This window comes from Petaurus breviceps, unplaced genomic scaffold, assembly GCF_028583685.1.
Source record: "Petaurus breviceps papuanus isolate PSGF00001 unplaced genomic scaffold, PetGlider_PUasm1.0 40, whole genome shotgun sequence".
Classification (NCBI taxonomy): domain Eukaryota; kingdom Metazoa; phylum Chordata; class Mammalia; order Diprotodontia; family Petauridae; genus Petaurus; species Petaurus breviceps.
This window is the reverse complement of record NW_027186315.1, coordinates 4,574,217-4,591,603: the sequence shown is the minus strand read 5'-3', so window position 1 is coordinate 4,591,603 and position 17,387 is coordinate 4,574,217. Positions and strand designations below refer to the sequence as shown.

The following is a 17,387-nucleotide window of genomic DNA, read 5'->3' as shown; positions in this document are numbered from 1 at the left end:
TCTGAGGAGCAGGAGCTTGGAGATGTGGAGGCCGACCCTGCCGGGCCGAAAGGGCTGACATGGCATTGAGCCCTGGCCTTGGGATCCGACTTTGCCAGGTTGGGAAAGGCTGACGTGGCATTGAACGTGCCTTATCAACACGGACTCCTCTTAACACATACTCCTTTGCCTTGCACTAGGGAGAGTGCACGATTGGCTCCCACATGGCATGGGACAGTAAGAAGAATGATAAGGATATTAGGGAAAAAGCAAGGGGAGGCTCCTCCTCTCTCTCTCTTTTTCTCTCTCTCTTTTCCTCCCTCTCTCTCTCCCTCTCTCTCTCTCTCTCTCTCTCTCTCTCTCTCTCTCTGTCCCGCTCTCTCTGTCCCACGGTTCGATTCTGCTGTGTTCTGATGGCCACACTGTTAAGATGTAACTGAATAAAGAGCAGCCTCGCTTGGCAACCTCCGTGTCCTTGGGTGTTCTGTGGGGGTGAGTTCTTCTTGGAGACAAGAAGCCGGAGATGTCTGAAGACCGGGTATAAGGTAAGACAAGGCTGGAGCTGGGAAGGAGAGCCCAGCAGAAATGTATCCTTAGGATTTTGGTGTAGGAAACTCCCTTCATCTGGCATCCAGTACATACCTTTTGAAAAGCTGTTGTTCGCTGCATATTGGGCTTTGGTGGAGACTGAACAACTGACTCTGGCCATGAAGTGATATTAAGGCATGGAATCCCGATTATGACCTGGGTAATGAGTATCCCAGCTTCTCACAGAATTGGACATGCCCGAGAGGCTATTATAATCAAATGGAAGAGATATATTCAAAATAGAGTGAAAACAGGCAAAAGCGGAGTATCTGCTCTACATGAATCTATAGCAAACATAGAAATTGAGAGGAATGACCCAACCCCTGAGTCAATGAAACAGTTGGTACAGTCCAGTGTAAAATGGAATCAGGGATATGATGTATTAATTGAGGAACAAAAGAGACATGCATGGTTTACTGATGGGACAGCAAAATATTTGAGGCAAAAAAGACATTGGAAAGCAGTGGCCTATAAGCCATGTACTAGAAGGACTTTGGAAAGTACTGGGATAGGTGCAAGTAGCCAATATGCTGAACTTATGGCAGTATATCAAGCCACCAAAATAGAACAAGGAGGACAGTGTCATATATTCACTGATTCATGGGCGGTAGTTTATGGGTTAGCTACATGGATGCCCATGTGGAAAAATGATAATTGGGAAATTCATGGAAAACAAATTTGGGGCAAAGAATTATGGGAAGATATCTGGAACATGTCTTTGGTCATTGACTTGTCAGGTTTTCATGTAGATGCTCATATGGCCCTCACCACACCAGAATGTGAATACAATGCTCGTGATGATCGACTGGCAAAGATTGCTACTGAACATATTGTCCCTACTTTGACAACAACCGATGATCCAGTATTAGTAAAATGGGTGAACCAAACTGCAGGCCATCTGGGGGTCCAGGCCACACAACAGTGGGCACAAGATTGAGGTATTAGTATCTCTCATTCACTGTTAAAACAGATAGCAGAAGAATGTCATATATGTCAATTGGAAAAGGAGCACACTATTCCTCAGGTAGTAACTGGAGAAATAGCAACAGGAAAAGTCCTAGCCCAAATCTGGGAAATAGATTATATTGGTCCACTTCCAGTAGATAAAGGATGCATATTTATATGTACTTGTGTTGACACCTATTCAGGTGTACTAGTTGCTTGTCCTTTTAAGAATGGAACCCAGAAAATACATTTGTAAACTCTCGATCTCATAAGTCTATATTATGGAACCCCACTGCAGATTCAATATGACAATGGGTCACATTTCAAAGTCAATGAAACAAAGAAGTATTGTATAGTAAACAATATAGAATGGATATATCATATTCCATATTATCCAGAAGCACCTGCGTTAATTGAAAGAATGAATGGATTACTGAAACAACAGTTGAGGAAGTTAAGTTCCAATAATTCTTATCAACATTGGAAGGATAATTGGTTAATAGCTTTACATAATTTGAATAATAGACCATTGGGAGGAAGTACAACTCTAGCCAGAATGATGACCCCAAATCTGCAAAGTAGTAAACAACAAACACATAAGATCCCAAATATTTAGTATTGGATCTTGAGTCCAGATGTCGCAGCACAGTACCCAGGAACACCTGGTTCAGTGGGGTATGATTTACATTGTTTAGAGGATTTTTGGTTGGACAGAAAAGAAATAAGAAAAATATCCACTGGAATATACATACGAATCACTAAAAATCACTTTGGACAGATATTACTCAAATCAGGATTAGCAGGTCAAGGAATACATGCATTGGCTGGAGTAAAAATAATAATTATAATGGAGAAATTGTTTTAACATTCCATAATTTATGTGAAGGGCCCATACAGATTCATGAAAATGATAGCATAGTTCAAGTGATTATTGTTCCTTGTAAAACAATACCAAGTGTAAAAACTGACCCTCCTACCAAAATAACTGTCACAGGAACTGAAGGATTTGATTCTACTGATAGAATAAAATCAGGAGCTAAAGTATGGGTAAAACGGAAGCCAGATAATGTTCCAAAGGCTTCAGAGATTATAGCACATGGGAGGGATAGCACTGTAACTATTGTTTATTCTGGAAAAGGTAATTACAAAATTGTACCCTTAACTCATTTATTCTACCATGAGCGAGGCTACAATAGTCTGGTTATTGTCGCGTTGCTTCTTCTTGACTTTTTGTCTGTTCACCTTGTTTTCTACATTTATTTCCGCAGGCTTGGTACCCTCCACCTGTAGATGCCTGATAGCTTAAGCTGGATGTCACCCCCTGTGTGCAAATGTTATGTGTGACCCTTGGACCTGGAATCAAGCACATTAATAACTGACCTCTCAAATAGGACCCCTTGGGACAGGGACAGCTCTACATCCAATTTCAGCAGCAAGTAGTCATGGAAGAAGATAACTTCACCCCTTACCTCAAGATTTTGGGGCCTGATTTGTTCGGGGTATGGGAATGATGGGGAGCTTGTCCTCAAGCCCCACCCTAAAATATGGTTTTCTGAGTTTATTGTGTGCTATCCTTGTTATATTGTTTTGAAATTCTGTTGATACCAGTTATTCCTAATGTATTTTTGACAAGTAAGGACATGAAAGATCTTGGGGCCGAATGTAAGGGTTAGGGGATTTAAAGATCTTCCATGACCCATTGGACTTGCTGACGTAGCAGGAAGGGGTGGAGCAAGAGGAAGCAGAAGCCAAGCTAGAGTTCCTGCAGTGACTGGCAGTGGTGGTGGCAGCATCAGTGGCAGCAACAGTAGAGGCAGCAGCAGTGGTAGTGGTAGTGCCTAGGTGGAGGTGGAGGCACGAACCCCTTTTTGAGCCAGCCAGAATTTCTGCCAAGGACTCCTGCTGAGGACTGCTAGGGGCTGGACCTTCTAGGAGCACACTTCCTAGATGCTGAGTAGTTATTGTGAGTGGGGAGAGGAAACTTTGCCTGAGGAAGCTTGTTCTGTTTTAAAGGCTTGAGAATGTGGATGCTTTCTTCTTTATTTACCTGTGTCAATTTCATAACTACTCTGATGGCTTTGACTTTCTGGTTTTGGGACTCAGTCATTTGGTATTTTAATAAATGTTTTAGCTTTCCCCCCATCTAGAGAGCCTGATATATTTTGTGAGTAATAACCACATCATCATATTTATAATTGCTATAGGCATCGTGAATATTGCATTGCTGATACAGATATGAAACACATTAGGTCTTTTAAATAAATTTCCCTCAAGTTTTTAATTCAGTACCTTATTCATGAAAAGTACTCAAATAATATAGCTTTTATGAAATTATCACTGAAATTTATAATTTGCTATAATTTAATTTAACTTTCCTTTGGATTTTATATCATTTTGAAAATAAAGTTATATATTTCTTGTCATTTTTCTAAAGGTTTTGATGTATTCCTTGGCTAAAACCATACAAAAAATATTGACTTGTGATACAATTGAATTCAACAAATATTTATTGTGTCTTTTATGTGTAAGGAACTGTCTTAGATACTGTAGATAAAAATAAAAAAAATTAAACTTCTTACACTAAAGGAAAATATCTTCACTAAGTGATGCCAACATGTAACCAAGTTGACAGTTCAATGAAAATTGAGGTGGAAGTGAGCACTGAAAACTGAGGAGACATGGTTTTACTTCACAGCTTGGTGGGACACAGACTGAGCCTTGAGGGAAGATAAGAATTCTGAGGTATAGAGGAGAGAGTGTATTCTTGGTATGAGGCATGTCATGTCTATGAGTTTGAAAAAAAAAAGATGTGTGTACATATGTATGCATCGATATATAACATACAGTTTTTTTTGTATTTATAATGTATTTTTCCCCAGTTACATATACAAATAATTTTCAACAATTTGTTTTTAAAAATTTGAGTTACAATTTCATTTGCTTCCTCCCTCACCACTGCCCTCATTGAAAATGCAAGCAATTCCATACAGAATATATATGTGTAGTTGTGCAAAATGTAACTATAATAGTCATATTGTAAAAGAAAAAAAAAATAGACAAAAAACCTCCAGAAAAACAAAGTGAAAAAAGTATGCTTCAATCTGAATTCAATCACCATTAATTCTTTCTCTGGGGATGGGTAGCATTTTTTCATCCTAATTCCTTCAGAGTTGTCATGGATCATTGTATTGCTGAGAATAGGTAAGCAATTCACAACAAATTGTTTCTTCGGGGCTGTTTGAATATTTTCTCCTTGATCTGGGAATTCTGGAACCTGGGTGTAATATTCCTAGGAGTTTTCTTTTTGGGATCTTTTTCAAGAGGTGATTGGTGGATTTTTTCAACCTCTATTTTGCTCTCTGGTTCTAAAACATCAGGGCAGTTTTCTTTGAGAACTTCCTGGAGGATGATTTCTAGGTTTTTACTTAGATCATGGCTTTCAGGTAGTCCAATAATTTTTAAAGTATCTCTCCTGGATCTATTTTCCAGGTTAGTGGTTTTTCCCATGAGATATTTCACATTGTCTTCTATTCTTTCATTTGTTTGGATCTGTTTAACAGCATCTTGATTTCTCCTAAAGTCATTAGCTTCCATTTGCTCCAATCTAATTCTGAAGCAATGATTCTCCTCATTGAACTTTTGAGATTCTTTTTCCATCTGGCAAATTTGGATTTTTAATATATTATTCTTCTCATTGCCTTTTTAAGCCTCTTTTGTCATTTGAGTTAGTCTATTTTTTTATGGCAGTATTTTCTCAGTCAGGCTGCTGACTCTCATTTCATAATTTTCTTGCATTGTTCTCATGTCTCTTCCCCATTGTTCCTCCACTTCTCTTATCTCCTTCTAAAGGTCCTCTTTGACCTGTAACCCACTCATATTTTCCTTTGAAGTTGTGGTGTAGGATTTCTTACTTCGCTGTCTTCCTCCTCTTCCAGGCTTTGCTCCTTTTTTTCCCCAAAATAGGAGTCTAATGTTGTAATCTTCTTTCTGCTTTGTTTCCTTTGCCTGGTTATGTTGCCCCTGAGTCACATGACCCCTGGGATTTTTGCCACAGTGGGACTCTCCCACCAGACAGGGGAGCTTTGGTCCCAAATGCTGTGTTTTTCTCAGCTGCTTGAGGTATTAGATGGGTTCCCTCTCTGAACTCTCCCCACACTCTGACAAGCTGGACACACACCCCAGGACCTCCACCCTAGAGTGCAATCCAGATCCCAGCAGGTTAAAGAAAGAGTGATTGCCTCTCCAACTGGTGCTTGGTCCCTCTACACTCTGCAGGCCAGGAGCTGAAGCTGCCACATGACCCTGGCTGGCTGTGCCATCGGCTCAGTGGCTTCTCGCCCCTGGGGCAAAAGCCAAGCACTCCCACTTACTGGGTCCCAAAGTCCAGACTGCACTGACCTCACACTTTGTCATTTACATCTATGTGTTGGTAAATCTGGAAATGGTCACAGGACTGCTGATCTGTAGTCCCTCTAGCCGTGGGCTGGTCAGCCCTGCCTTGAGTCTAAAGGCTTGGGGTGAGTCTGGGTTCAGGTCCCAGAGCTCTGTGCTGGCCAGTTCCTGCCAGCCTGCAGGGCTGTCCTCAGCTGGAGGTTAGCTTCTCTGTGTCAGTTTGTGGGCTCTGCAGCTCCAAAGTTTGTTCAGAGTCACCTATTTACTTGGATTGGGGAAGGTGGAAAGCTGAGCAGTGGGGAGGTTCTGCTTCTACTCTGCCATCTTGACTCCACCCCAAGAATATCATATTCTAATCCCTTTGGTCCCTTAATATAGAAGCTGCTAGATCTTGTGTTATCCTTATTGTGTTTTCACAATATTCAACATATTTCTTCCAAGCTGCTTGTAATATTTTCTCCTTGATGTGGGGACTCTGGAATCTGGCTATAATATTCCTAGGAGTTTTATTTTTGGAATCTTTTTCAAGAGGTGATTGGTAAATTATTTCAACTTCTATTTTGACCTCTGTTTGTAAAATATCAAGGCAATTTTCCTTTAGAATTTCTTGAAGGATGATTTCTAGGTTCTTTTTTTGATCATGGCTTTCAGGAAGTCCAAAAATTTTTAAATTATCTACCCTAGATATATTTTCCAGGTCAGTGTTTTTTCCAGTGAAATATTTCACATTGCCTTATATTTTTTTCATTTGTTAAGATCTGTTTAATAGTATCTTGATTTCTCATAAAGTCATTAGCTTCCATTTTCTCCGATCTAATTCTGAAGGAATTATTCTCTTCAGTGAGCTTTTGAAATTCTTTTTTCCATCTGGCAAATCTTGCTTTTTAAGGCACTCTTCTCCTCATTGGCTTTTTGGGCTTCTTTTGCCATTTGACTTAGTAATTTTTTAAGGAGTTATTTTCTTCAGTCAGGTTGTTGACTCTGTCTTTATGCTTTTCTTGCATCATTTTCATTTCTCTTCACAATTTTTCTTCCACTTCTTCTACTTGATTTTCAAAATCCTTCTTGAAATCCTCTATGGCCTATAATCAGTTCCTTTTTCCTTGGGAGCTTTTGGTACCAGAGTTCCTACATGGTTGTCTTCCTGCCTTGCCATAATTTGATCCTTTTTGTCCCCCACAAAAGGAATTTAAGTTTTGACTGCTCTGCTTGCATTACTTCCTTTGCTTGTTCCTGTTGCCACTCAATTAACTTGACTTTTGAGCTTTTTGCCACGGTAGAACTCTGTTTCAAGAGAGGAGAGCTTTGTCCCAAATTACTGTTTTTTGCTTTTTTTTCAAATGCTGGAGCTATTATTAGTGTGGCCTCTCTAAAACCTCCACAGTATCTGGCACTTGGTCAAACACTTCAGGACCTCCACCCAAGACAATGATCCAGATCCAAGCAGGTTAAAGCAAGGGCAATTATCCCTCAGAATGGTTGCTTGGTCCCACTATGATCTACATGCCAGGACCTCTGAAGCAGCCATAAGGTTGTGGCAGCATATCTTAATGCCTCTGCTGCTTATTGCCTTCTTGCCCCAGGGCAAAGCCTGGACTGAGCTCTAGGTCCCCCTGTTCCCACAAAGTCCACACTGATCTTTTACATTGCCTTTGGCATTTATGGATTGATTATTCTGGAACCCACCACAACTGCTGGTGATCCACTCTCCCATGGTCCACTCCAACCATTGCTGGTCTGGGCCACCCTGGAGCTAAAAGCAAGGTCTCATGGAGGACTTGACTTGGCTCCTAGCTCTCTGATCAACCCTTTCTTCCCACCTGCTGTGCTGCCTTCAGCAAGAGATTTGTTTCTCTCTGTCATTTTGTGGCTTCTGTATCTCTAAAGTTTGTTTAGAGACATATTTTATGGGAATTTGAGGTGGTTATGGGGGGAGCTCATGGTGTTTTCCTGCTTCTACACTGCCATCTTGGCTCCACCCCCCTGCTCATCATTTCTTATAATGCTATAGTAGTCCATGATAATAATATACAACAACTTATTCAACCATCCCATGTTTGATGGAGACCTCCTCAATTTTGAATTCTTTACTCCCAGAAAAGAGCTGCTATAAATATTTTTTGTACATATAGGTCCTTATCCTTTTTATTTTTGTTGTTTTCTTTTTTAATATCTTTTGGGATATACACTTAGTTCTGTTATTGCTAGGTCAAAGGGTATAAATGATTTTATAGCCTTTGGAAATAGTTGCAAATTGATCTAAATAATAGTTTAATCAGGTTAAAACTCTGACAATAGTATTCTAATGGACACTTTTCCCTAATTCCCTCCAACATTTGTCATTTATCTTTTCTGTACTATTATGCAATCTTATAGGTATGAGGTAGTACCTCAGAATTGTATTAATATGTACTTCTCCATTACTCCTTCCACTATTCTGCTTTATGTTCCATCACCACCCCCATTTCTTATCCCTGTCCCATTTTACTTTCTTGGAGGTTCAGATAGATTTTTATACCCCATTGCCTGTGTTTATTATTCTCTCTTTGAGTCAGTTATGATGAGAGTAAGGTTCACTCACTCCTTCTCAGTTCACACCTCTTCCTCTCCACTGTAAAAGTTTTTTCTTGCCTCTTTTATGTGAGATAATTTACTCCATTCTATCTCTCCCTTTCTCTTTTTTTCCAAGTTCATTCCTCTCTCCCCTTTTAATTTTATTTTTTAGATATGATACTTTCAAGTTCAACTGACATATATGTACATATAGATATACAGATATTCATATATACATAAACATATGCATGCACATACACAATGCATACATATATATTCATATATGCATGCATATGTATACACATCCATACATGTATACATGCATACACACCCATACATATATAAATATATAAATATGAACATACATACATATTCTTTCTCACTACTCTAATTATGAGTAAGGTCTTGTGAGTTACAGATATCATGTACCCATGTAGGAATGTAAATAGTTTAACCTTATTGAGTTCCTTATGAATTCCTTTTTCTATTTACCTTTTCTTGATTCTTGCATTTGGAAGTCAGATTTTCTTTTCAGCTCTCGTCTTTTCATCAAGAAAGCTTGAAAGTCCTCTATCACACTGAATGTCCAATTTTTCCCCCTGAAGGATTATACTCAGTTTTGCTGTGAACATGATTCTTGGTTGCAATCCTAGATTTTTGCTCTCTGGAATATTGTATTCCAAATCCTCTGATCACTAATGCAGAACCTGCTAAACCTTCTGTTATCCTGACTGTGGCCCTGCCCTACTTCATTTTATTTTTTTCCTTTCTGCATGCTTGCAATATTTTCTCGTTGACCTCAAAACTCTGGAATTTGGCTATAATATTACTGACAGTTTCCTTTTTTTAAGTCTCATTTAAGACATGATCTATCTGTTCTTTCAATTTTTATTTTGCCCTCTGGTTATAGAATATCAGGGAAAATTTCCCTGATAATTTCTTGAAAGATATGTGTAGGCTCTTTTATTTATTTATTTTTATCATGACTTTCAGGTAGTGCAAAAATTTTAACATATCTCTCCTTAATCTCTTTTCCAGATCAGTTGTTTTTCCAATGAAACATTTCACACTGTGTTCTATATTTTCATTCTTTTGACTTTGTTTTATTGCTTCTTGGTTTCCCTTAAAGTCATTGGCTTCTACTTACTCCATTTCAATTTAGTGCAATTATTTTATTTAGTGAACTTTTGGATGTCCTTTTCCATTTGGCCCATTTTGCTTCTTATGACATTCTTCTCTGCATTGTTTATTTTAGTAACACCAATAAAATAAAACAATTTATTGTGTAAACTGGCGCCCAACGTGGGGCTGACCCTTCGGGACGACTAGCTGGCGGACGGCCTGCTGGACGCAGCTGGTCTGCTCCAGTCGCCAGGCAGCCTCGAGGCCACTGTAGCCTCGGGAAGAGGACAGGATGGGAACAGGGCATAGTATCCCTGTAATTAGGCCGGAGGAGAAGGGGGTGATAGCGGCGCAACTTTATAAGCTCTGCGCCCAAAGGGGGGCAAAAATCCCCATTAAGACCTGTAGGGAGTTTATAGATAAGATCTGGGACATATGCCCTTGGGTCAGGCATGTCGGCATACAGGCCGATAGATGGAGAGTTGTGGGACAGCAGATGGCAGCTTTTGAGAATGGCTGCCCTGGTTCGCTGACACCCACTGATTTTTCGGTTTTTAAGATAGTGGATGCGGCATTGAATCCTTCCCCGATTGCCGCTTCCCGGTCCTTGGCCACACAGGTGGGCTCCTCATTAGCCGGGTCAGATTCAGAGTTAGAAAAAGGGAAGAATAAGGAATTGAAGGACCCAGGGGGCTTCGGTCAATATCCGTGGGAGGACTTAAGAGCTGTGGTAATGAATCAGGCGGCGGATAGTTCCGCTAGCAGTTCAGAAGGGGAAGATGAAGGTAAAGGGAGTGGGCGCCAAGATGGCGCCCGGGGATCGAGTTAGAGAAGAAGGACCCGGAAGGACACTCCCTCACGTAGGGAGAGGAGGGAGAGACGGGAGAACAAAGGAGAAACGGATGCAGGGGGCGTGCTCCCCACTTCCGTGCCCTTTACCTCCGCCTTGCCACCAAGCACCTCCTGTTTCTAGTTCCGCATGGAGAGGGGTTAATAAGGCGGAGCCTCCGTGTGGCGGCGGAGGCGGGCGCGGAGGTGGACTTCGCCTCTTGGGATGTCTATCCCATTTTGACTGATCCCCTTACGGGTCAGCGTACTCATTCTCCCATCCCATATAAGACACTGAAAGAGTTCAAAGAGGCGGTGACTAAGTATGGCCCTTCTTCACCTTATGTTAGGAGGCTACTCATGAACCTAGTGACCGCTCACCCCTGGACCCCGGGGGATTTTGACGAGCTAGCTATGTCCTGTCTAGACCCTGCTATGCATCTTGCCTTCCAGGCACAAGTGAAGAGGGAGGCCCGGCATTTGGCCCGACTTAGACCAGGCAGGGCCCCTCAAGACACTGAGCACTTAATTTGTGGCACTGGCCATTTTTCCAACCCGGCCGTGCAGGCAGCCTATGGGCAGTTAGAATTAGATGATGTCAAGGCCGCACACATAGCGGCCTGGGAGAAGGTTTCTGCCAAGGGTATGACAGGGGGCCCTAAATTAGTTGGCCTGAAACAAAGACCTGATCAGACCCCCCTTTCTTTTGTTAACCAAGTTCAGGAGACGGTCCATAGGACCCTAGGCAGCGGCCCTGGGATGGACATACTCATTAAGCAGTTGGTTAAGGAAGGCTTGCGCTCCAGGGAGGCAGCTGCGGTGGCATCCCTGCCATCGGAGGCCCCCTTGGAGGACGTCATAGACAAGTTAATGGACCTGCCCCCGGAAAATCCGATTGCACAGTTGGTTTGCACTGCCCAGGATAGGGACCGCCAGTTTGTACAGGCGCTGGAAAAATTGACAGTCTCAAATACAGAGAGGGAGCAGAGCCTCTTGGCGGCTATACAACAACTCAGCTCGTCAGCCTAGAAAGGTCCCGGCAAGCAGGCTTGTTTTCAATGTGGTCAATACGGCCATTATAAGGCCCAGTGCAAAGCCACCTCTAGAGGAACACCTCCTAAGTGTTTTAACTGTGGACGCCTTGGCCACATAGCGCGGTTTTGTCGCGCCAAGAATAAACAGGGCAGCGAACAAGCCCCTTTGGAGACCGGGGTCTCCCCCGGATCTCAACCGCAGGGAAACGGCGGGTGGAGGGGCCCAGCCGCAGGGCCCCTCCCCCATCCTCGTTAAGCGGCAATTATCCTCAGTTTGTAAGCGTCAGGGCCTCTCCTGGAAAACAACCCTCCATCTTTACACTTCCCCCTGGAGAGGCGATAACAGTCCCTGCCCATTTGCCTTTCCACCCAGCTGTAGTGACCGGCCTAGAAGGCTCTCCTGACTTTGAGGTCCCCACCCAAGTAGCAGAGGATATGGAGGCAATGTTGACCCTGTTTAATCCACACTGCCCGGTTCCAGGGTAATGTGGCAGGATAAGGGAGGCCAATGGCACGGCCCTGTAAAAGTGGTTGGAAGAAGGCCTGGCCACCTTTCCTTTTTTCCAAATAATGACCCAACAGCGGTACAACAATGGGTGCCCCTTCACAAAGTTAGGGATCTTGACTAAGGCACCACCCTCGACAGGTTGGGGGGTGAGGAGAATTCTTGTTCTTCTTATCTTTCAGATTGTCGACTCACCCTCCTCATCTTGGGTCTCCTTGCTGAGAATGCCGTGACGGAATTACGCTGGGGACTGCTTTCCACCTTCCCGAGACCCATGCCTGTGACTTCTTCGGCACAAGTTTTTCCTCGTTTATTTACAGTTAACAACACCCTTAAGCTCCCTGTTCTGCACCTCAACAACGACACTAGGCCGGTGGAAAGTAACAGGACAATATCATTTAATGGGACGTTATGTTTTCAAATCACACCCACAGTCGATCCGGAACTGTCACCATGTGTCGGGCTGTTTCCTCAAGAGGCTGTGTGGTCTGACCGCCTCAACTTTACAAGCAAGAAGATAAGACAATTAAGACTGGCTATTGCATCGGTGAATTCCACCTCTGTCGATCCTGCCGTTCTCTCCGGACTGTCTAGGTGGCTGCATGATGTTACATCCTGGTTCTCACAGTGGGGAGGCTTAACCTCCTCCACCGTGGTGTTTGTTCTTGTGATTATTTTGCTTTTGTATTGTGTTTGCAAGCTACGGCGCCATCAGGATGGTTACATGCTTCTGACCCAACAGGCCCTTTTTACCCTCCAAGAGGGGGGAGATCCTCAGGTATGGTTCCAGGCCATGGAGGACGTGTGACACCTGGGGTAAGACGGGGGTGACTCCATGACGGGCAACTCCTCCCTCCTCAGCCGCCTAAGACAGGACCCAGGGTGTCGGTGTCCTACGACGGGTAAGGTTTGAGTGAATCGGAGGTGACCTAAGCCAGAGGCCCCCGCACTACACGTCAGAGTCCTTGGGACAGGACCCCTGAGTGGTAATTGGATTTTTCCGTGGTCTTTCGGGCAAGAAGCATGGTCACCTGTGTCGCCTGTAGCGAGAAGCTTAGCAGCCTACACTGCCAATAGCTGCTGAAGGCTATTGATTTTTGACATATAGGATTACAGTTTGCTTTAAAGAAAAAGGGGGAGTTGATGGGGGAGGGGGAGGGGTTTATGGGCGGTGCCATGGTTGCTTTGAATGAATATGTATAAGCTTGATGGGGTGATCTCCATATAAGGCCATGGGGTGATCACCATATAAGGCCATAAATGTAAGGCTGCGATATGATTGGCTCGGATTCGCTATATATTTTCTCGTGTGAGAGAGCTCTCTCTCTCTCTCCACCATGTAACTGTTGAAGAATAAACCACCCCGCTTCACTCCTCCGCCTTCTGTCTGGTGTTTTTCCCCGTGAGGGGCCGGTGACGACCGAAGACCCGGGATGGGTAAGTGAGAGGGCCGTGGGGCTAGTCGTCTAGATCTGTTGTGAGGGCAAACGCCCGCAACAGTAAACATTAAAAAAGTTAATAGACAAAACAATAATTTATCCCAATTATTTGCATTGATTGCGGTAAAATCTTTTAACCACTTTTTCACAGTAATTTTCCTACCACCTTGTTTTACCTGAAGTAAGACATTTGTGGCCAGAGAATATATGGAACAGACACTTTTTGTCTAAATACCACCAAGTACTTAAAGGCTACTGGTGGCTGAATCATTAATTGGTATGCATAAGACATTAGCAACAAGCAGAGGCATTCCCCGTTACAATGTTAAGTCAAGACTTTAGTTTGGGTCATTAACAGACCTTCAACTAGATCAATCTTTTCTTATTAGACCTTTGTTCAAAACAAAACAAAACCTATTGTGCAGCTAGGTGGCACAGGGGATAGAGGACCGGCCCTGGAGCCAGGAGGACCTGAGTTCAAATCCAGCCTCAGACATTTGACACTTAGTAGTTGTGTGACCCTGGGCAAGTCACTTAATCCCAATTGCTTTGCTAAAAAAACAAAACAGAACAAAAAGACACTCTCAACATAGTAACATCCCCAGGTAACAACTTGTCAAATTCAGCCTGGGTACACAGACTGGTGGCTTTTTCTCAGCTGGAAAAACATGTTTATGCTAGCAGACATCTCATCTCAAACAACTCTCATTCTAGAGGGTGCATGTTGTCTCCCAGGCTTAGACTAGCTCAGATACCCTCTGAGCAGCCATAGAGGTGGGGCTGCCTTGTTACAAGTTATAAGTGGGGAGAAGAAGTGGGTTTTAAAAATCAGGTGGTGAGGACCTAAAAAATGGTGAGAAAGCTTTAATTAGATATCTGTCTTTAGGAAAATAAAAAATAAACACATTTTAATCATCTAGGGATCTAGGAATCACTTGAACTAGCCTGACCTGTTCTTCAACTGAATGACTGATAACACCAGACTGTCCCACTGTAAGCAGGTGTAAGCATTGCTGCCTGAAGGAAGTCTTTGATTTCAAAGGGGAATACTGAATGAGATGGAGGGAAATTTAGCTATTGGTGATGTCTTCTTAAAATGAAAATTGACTCTCATGTGTGACTTGCACATCCATAATGTCATGATACATCCAAATGTATAGAAAATATATAACTTTTAATTCCTATCCTACTTTATTCCCTTACATCATGCAAAAGCTTTGGTCAAAGAGAGGCAACTTCTTTGTATCCAGAACCCTCTGAACCTGTGACGTGCATCTGTCCCAGTGGTATCTTCATTCTTCCCTCCCAGGAAGGCCTTTGACAGAAATACAGGATTTACACACAGCTTTATCTTTAGGACAGGAGTATAGCCAACAAAAGAAAAACAGAAGGGGAAATCAAAATACTTTTAAAAGAAGCATTCTAGCCAAACATTACAAAGATGGTCCGGATGAACACGCAGCTGATGACTGCGGAGTCAGGCATTCAAGTTCATTCAAATGCTGGTGATTTTTTCGGGGGGCATGAATCTACTGTACCCCAGGGTCCTTAGTGTCATCCTTCCACTTGGAAGAATCACCAGATGGGTTATGCTGCCATTATTAAGGGATATCCGCAGCCAGCCCTCAGGAGGGAATTGTAGTGTTCTGCAGACAATGTGGCGGATGATATTGAAGTGACACACAAAGATTTCATAGCTCTCTTCCTCCTGTTTGGCATCTGCACGATGGATGAAGTGCCGAAATGCAGCCTCAATATGGGCTCCGTCCTCTTAATACTGCCGGGCTTCTGGTTTCCAGTCAGATCCAGGAGGGTCGGGTTCAATGGGAGCACCTTCCTGTAGCAGGTCAGTGATGATTCTGTTGACTCCTGGCAGGTTCTTGGAGATGATGTCAGTTGTTTCTATTGCTCGGGTCATGGAAGAGTGCACGGTCTTATGAAACTTCATGTCCAAGCTAGCTAATCGACCACCAGTCAGTTCAGCCTGTTCACGACCCAGTTCAGTCAGAGTTGGAATGCCTGATCAGGAAGATGTGGCCAGTGGCTCTGGTTTTGCTTGGATGTTATCTCCTCTTCACCAGTTTCTGTACTTCTTTTCCTGAGGTTGATAAGAGACTTTGGTTCTTGCTTGTCCCAGTTCCGCTGGCCGACCCTGTCCGCACCGCTCCGTCCACGTCGGGGCTTCCGGGCGGCCGAACCACCCCGCACCCCCACCACACCACCCCCCAGGCCGCCAGCTTCTGCGCCGGCATGAACGCCATCGCGCGGGGCCGGGCTTGGGCCGCCTCCCACCTCCTCCAGCCGCCGCCGTCGCCGCCGCCATCACCACCGCCTCACAGTTCGGCTCCGACCCCGGCTACCGCCACTGGAGAAGCACAGGCGCTGTCGCCTCATTGGGTTTTTGGATCTTTTTTGCCGTTTGGCCTAGTCATTATTAAGGTGTTATTTTCCTCAATAATTTTTTTTTGTCTCCTTGTTACCAAGCTTTTGACTCATTTTTTTTTCTTTCATCACTCTTATTTCTTTCCCCAATTTTACCTCTAACTATCCTACTTGATTTTCAAAATACTTTTTGATATTTTCCATGTCCTGATACCAATTCATATTTTTCTTGTAGGCTTTGAATGTGGGAACATTGACTGCTATCTTCTTCAGGTTGTGTGTTTTCATCTTTCTTTTCCCCACAATAACTTTTTATAGTGATTTTTTTTAACAATCCTTTGCTCATTTCCCCAGCCTTATACTTGACTTTTAACTATTACTTAAAGTAGGGCTGTACTTCCAGAGTGGAGGGTTTTGGAGGAGACCTCAGTTGAGGCACTGCCTTTACTCCACCATCCATCTTGCCTTCTGCCATGTAGTTTTTAATGTTATTCTACTCCCTTAACTAATCTGAGAAGAACTTATCATGTGAATATTAGCTTTCTAGTTATTTTTCCCACCCCTTCCTGCCTTTTGCCTTCATATGCATGCCCTGAAGTCTAACTAAATTGTAATCTATTTATTGAAGATTTTCTCTAAATAATTAGGTAATGTCACTGTATTAATCATCCCTTAGAATGTGATTAGCATCTCTCTAACATTCATATCATGTACCATTTGCATTACAATTATTTTACATGTGCAGTATTGGCTCTTAAGGTATAAATTGCAGGAGGTTGGAGAATGTGTCTTATCTATTTTTTTTTTTTAATTTCTCTTGTGCCTAGCATAATGGTCAAAATAATGAAAAAAATCTTAAATTGAAATTGCAAAAAAATATATGTTGATGTTCTTCCAAATTCAATGTCTTGACCATCTCACTCCATTATCTCAGGAAATTTAAAAAAAATTGTTTAATTACTTGATTATTACAGCAGGGAGACGAAGAAAAGGAATAAGGAGAAACATGCCCATTTCTCTATTCCAGGATGGGAAGGAGGAAGGAGTGAGAGGTGTAATTATTTCATTTGTTTTTGTTCTTTTATCTTTAATTTCCCTATTTCTTGATTTTTGCATTTTAATGAAATCCGAAAAAAAGTTCATTTGAGAAAATTACTTGATGCATTTTATTTCTAACCATTGACCTCATTTTGACTCACTATTTTACTTATTCAAAAAGAAAATAATAAAAAATAAGGTTAGAAACATTTGCTTTCAAGAAGTTAATCATCTCTATATTAAACTGAATGAAAAAAGCAAATGAATAATATTTGGGAGACAATCAAAGGAGGGAGAAAAAAGTTATTGGAAATGTTATTGGAATGTTAGTGTTCAATTCAGATAAAAAACTTCATGATAAGGCAAGATATAATCATGAGAGAAGATTTAGAATTCATAGATATTTGCTACATGTACGTTTTTCCTAATGGTAGAGCAGTCTGAAAAACATTTTGGTTGAATTATAGATATTTCAGATGCTAGAGGAAGGGATGAGAAATATAATTTCAAATCTTATTTTTAAAAAATGAATAGGAACTAGGTGGTTAAGCAGAAATTCTAATTTGTGTGATAGTGACATTG

The 17,387-nt window shown here is 42.3% G+C and overlaps 1 protein-coding gene and 1 pseudogene across 3 annotated transcripts in view; both read right to left on the bottom strand.

Moving 5' to 3' along the window:
* LOC138170876 (cadherin-9) overlaps positions 1-17,387 on the bottom strand; it is a 187,462-nt gene that overhangs the window by 159,113 nt on the left and 10,962 nt on the right. The gene's annotated exons all lie outside the window — the stretch shown is intronic.
* LOC138170910 (serine/threonine-protein phosphatase PGAM5, mitochondrial pseudogene) lies at positions 14,881-15,637 on the bottom strand (annotated as a pseudogene).